This window comes from Nyctereutes procyonoides, unplaced genomic scaffold, assembly GCF_905146905.1.
Source record: "Nyctereutes procyonoides isolate TBG_1078 unplaced genomic scaffold, NYPRO_anot_genome, whole genome shotgun sequence".
Lineage (NCBI taxonomy): Eukaryota > Metazoa > Chordata > Mammalia > Carnivora > Canidae > Nyctereutes > Nyctereutes procyonoides.
Window position 1 is genome coordinate 72,231,308 of NW_026575051.1, and position 4,873 is coordinate 72,236,180.

Genomic DNA, 4,873 nt, shown 5'->3' on the forward strand with positions numbered 1-4,873 from the left:
GATCCCATCCCGCGCTCCTCCCCGTCCCTCCTGCACACCCGGCGCTCCTCCCCGTCCCTCCTGCACACCCGGCGCTCCTCCCCGTCCCTCCTGCACACTCCGGTGCTCCTCCCCGTCCCTCCCTGCACACCTGCGCTCCTCCGTCCCTCCTGCACACCTGGCTCTCCCTCCCCTGCTCTTTGCACATGTACTGATCGATCAACCGTGTCGTGTCTTTTGTGCCCACTATATGATGTGTGATTCACCTTGCTTTAACCGCCGGCTCTGAGTCGTGTCACCGACTTCGTTCTAGTCCTGCGCATAGACTTACTGTCCATCTTTATCTAGCCCTTGATTGTCCCTGTTCCTACCTTAATCCTACTCCTAAGTTCTCTGCTATACTACGTATCGCCGTGTCATGTCTCTACGCCGTCTCAATTGCCTGTCGCCTATACATCCTTATGTCCTTTGGACGTTCTAGTCATACCCTACCTCTAAATGTTACGTCTCTGTTTGCTTGTGCACCCCCTCTATCCCCTTTCGTACCCTTATACTATCGTCTGTACTATACTCCTCGTTCGACTATGCTCGTCCCATCCTATGACTTCCATACGTTGTCGCACTGTATCTACGTGATGAATTCTGTGTATAATGCCATTCTATGTAGATGTCACCACTATCAGTGATGTCACTATTTAGTGTGTTGCTCGCTACCCTGTGACGCTAACTGTGTGACTCTATCCTGTGTAATATCACCCCGCGTTGTATGTGTTTCATCATAAAGCCCTATGAGCTACCTCACCAGGTCTTTTGCGCACGATCTGCTATCTTCTATTTTGTTTACTATGTGTACGTCACATAGTTCTTAGCGCTCTCTCTAGGTATTATATCTCTCACGCTGATGCTTCATATCATCCCCTACCCTTCCATCACACTCTCCTATATCTATATGTCGGACCAAGAACATCTTAGTGTACTATGTATGTCTCCACTACTTACGGTACACTTCGTTGTATTGTTCTGTTCACTGTCTCCTACTGTGTTCAGAACTAATGTGTCACCGGCCCAGTGACCAAGCTCTATAGTCTAAGTGTCCTCACCTCTCTCTCTTCATAATATACAGCCTCCTCAGTCCACACATTTATCTCCGATAGATCTGTCTCTCCTATACTCTGTATCTATGTTCTACATATCCATCATATTACTAACAGTCCCCTAGATTCGTATGTAAGTCTATATCCATATCTATACTCTATCTTTGGCCCATTCACGTACGCATCTATATCCGGCAGTCACTCTGATACCTCCCCCTTCTACCACCCTACCCGCGCACCGTGCATTCAATGTCGCTGATACACTCCCTAGAATATACCGATCAATCCCTCCAACAAGATCATGTAATCAATTTGTTGTCTGTTGAAGTGTCGCATCCCACATGAGACCTATTCTCTGATCTTATAGATAGAAATCTACTGATCACTGTGTATAAACCCCACTTACGTCTCTTTTTACTCTTATACTATCGTGTAGTACTCCGCTCTTTCTGCGCTGACTTATACATTGATCCTGAACTCACAAAATGATGTGCCCAGAGTAGTACCGATAGTGTGTTGAGATAGATGCATATATCTCACTAACCCAAAAATGTATTGCCAATGTGACTACTTCATACCTGTGTGTCGTGTTAGTTCATAAGTCTATTGAGAAAGTAGAAACATACTAGTACGCCCATGTCTTCGTTGCTTGTTCTAGATATTTTAACTCCGACTCACCATAAAGACGTGTATGGATTGTGCCTTAGAGCATGTCAATATAATGTGTAACAACACGTACTGCCTTGTGTCCTAATTGTCCGTGATATTGTTCCTCACATGAGATCTCATCTCTATATGTTGACATGATACGCTCTAGTATATGGTGTGGTGTAACGTCTTGATGATGTCCACTATTAACCCCATGTCAGTGTAACCCTCATCAATCCACTTATTCTCTTTGCAACACAATCTACATGCGCAGAGTCCATCGTAAACCCTCCTCCACTCCTTCTGTGAAAACCAGTGCTTGTGAACTGCACGACTAGATAGTGTCACCTGGTGTGTGCTCTCAGTGCTAATATACACTCGCCTGTCCACAGATCTTAGTCGTCACTAGAAGGGTGTCATTAGTGATGTGCTCCATACACACTTATTTATATAACACTACTTCTGTGTGTCGATTGTATTACCTTATTTCACAACGACCAACTCCTATCTATATGTGTCCCACTATCTGTGCCATGAATCTGTACTACCACTCAGACAGCAACACCCTATCTCCATAGTCATTCCTCAAGATAGCTTAGACTCCTGTACACATTTCACACCTCTGACTTCCCACCCACCTGTACGCACCAACATGTGTTTGTCGTACCGCACCCCCACACTGTGTTGTCCTTATACTCATCACGTGTCTTCAACTTTTTTCCTTTCATTCATTGGTCTCTGTCTCTCTTCCACCCCATGTTCTCTGTGTCTTTATCCAGAATTCCCAATCCCCCATGTCCTGAACACACTACTGTTGCTGCGCTCACTCTCCTATCTCTACCCATACATTAACTTCTCCCCTATTCCCCCATCCCTTGTCCCGTACTGTATTCTATTCATTCCTCCTGTCGTTCCCATGATTAATGACGTTCGTTATAGACTATGTCCTGTTGCCTTATGTGTCCCTTCGCATCTGTCGTGTACATCACCTGCCTCATCGCAACACGTCATGTGTACGTCCGCTTAAACCTACTGACCCATCCCCATCAACAGTCTCCGTGCTTCCTACCTATCTGTTCTAATAGTGTCCTCTGCACCCACCATCCAAAGTCATCCTCACCAGTCCCATCTGTCAAGACACTGCCCACGCACACCAAGTATTTTAATCTTCGCGCGCTATCTGAAGTCTCACTGACTGTCATACCAAAAGTTGTGTCTCTGTCTTCCGCGTCACACTCCACCTCCTGTACTGTGTAGATTGATCCTACCGTCACTACACCTCTGTGCCGTTCCACCTCCTCTTGTTGTCATTTACCGAATGCATCCCTCAGTATAATATACACCACGTGACAACTCCCCTGTACATCAGTACACTGCACGTACTCCATGTCCGCTCTGTTGAATGTATTAAAAACCCCACTCTCCCTAATTCAGATGACCTCTCCTTGTGATTCTGTCCCGTTGTTCCGTGTATACATTCCGTGTCCCACCTCGTAGACTTGTTCTCATGTTGATTCCACTGCTGTGTTAGACCTGAACCTCCCAGACGTCTCCTCCATGTCCCCCTGAGAGATATCCTGTTCTTCGATGGCACACTGCATCTTTCTGATCACACATGCCACACATATATTTCTGTGACGTTTCATATCTTGCACATAATCCAGTTACCACATCTTACTACTACCGGACAATACTCGCTCTCAACGTGCATCCTCACATATATTTTCTTGTTGTCAAGAATGTAGACCCAGACACATCCACTACGTGATCGTCTCTCCCTGATTATTGTCTCGGTCCACTTGTGCTTGTCCATCCTCCCTATTACATCTGTTATGTAGCCTCTACTATACCTCACCCTTCCTTTGCACTCCTTCCTAACCCGTGCACTCTAGTGCCCTCCCGCTTTGTTGCAAATGCCCTATAAGTGTAGATGTGCACTATGAAAGAGAGTGTGTCCCTCAGTCACCTAAGTGATTGTCTCAGAGTCCTGCCGCCCCCTTCTCTCTCTTTCTGTCCAAAGAATCCACATGTCATGTCATTTGATGTGTCAGTTGTTCAAATCTTTGCGTATTGCATCTTGTTCCTAGCCTATCAAGTCGCCACTGTCACTCTACGCGAGAAATCCCAATCCTTCCCCGACTGCCGCGTACACCAGACCGCGTACATTACCGCGCCTCTGCCCACACCTTTTTACCAGTATGTATCCTCTCACAGTTTCTTGATTTCCTATGCACCAGACGTGCCACATGTATAGCCCACCCCCCCTTCTTATCCATGCACAATCTCCTTCTGTGAACTGTCACTCTCATATTCTTCTGCCCCCCTCATCCCAGTTCAGCCCGTCGACTACCTGTGTCGTATTCCAAAGCTGTGGACAGATACACACCATATCCACATACCCTCCTCTCCTTCCCTTCATATTCCTCCCCCCCACCCTTCCTACTTTCATTTTTCTTTTCCTTCCTACCTCACCCCACTCCTCCTATATATATCAAATCTTTCCTCATACATCACTCCTATCAATCATTTCTCATTCCCCCCTCACCCCACACCCACCCCCCTTCCTAAATCCCACTCATACAATCCCACCTCACCCCTATCTATCCTTCCATACCCAACCCCATCAAAACCCCCCCCCACAACCCTCCCCACCCCACCTTCATCACTTCCCACTTCCACCCTTCCTACCTACCTTCCTCTTCCTTTACCCTTCCATCCCACCCCACACCCCTTCCTCCATCCACTCCTCCCTCTAACCCCACTCATCTAACAACATTCCTATCTCCCTACTCCTCCTAACCTACCTTCCTAACCTCTACCAACTCTCCTGAGACTTCCACCCCCTCGGAAATACACCCGCGTGTGACATCACTCAGTAGCCTTGAACTAAAATTAGACTAATGCCGCGTCACATTGATACCCTATATTACCACGTGCCTCCGGTCATCCCCGCGCCTCACCATCGTGTCTAGTCTCTCATGAGAGATCACCTCTCCCCGCATCATCCCCCGACCACGTTGTACTCCTTCCACTGATGATCTGTTCACCACATATCTGTTGTTATTCACCCTATATCTGTCTAACAATCGTATTTTCGACTCACCAATACCCCCCTTTTGTCATATTATTATCGCTCTTGATTTATTCCCCCA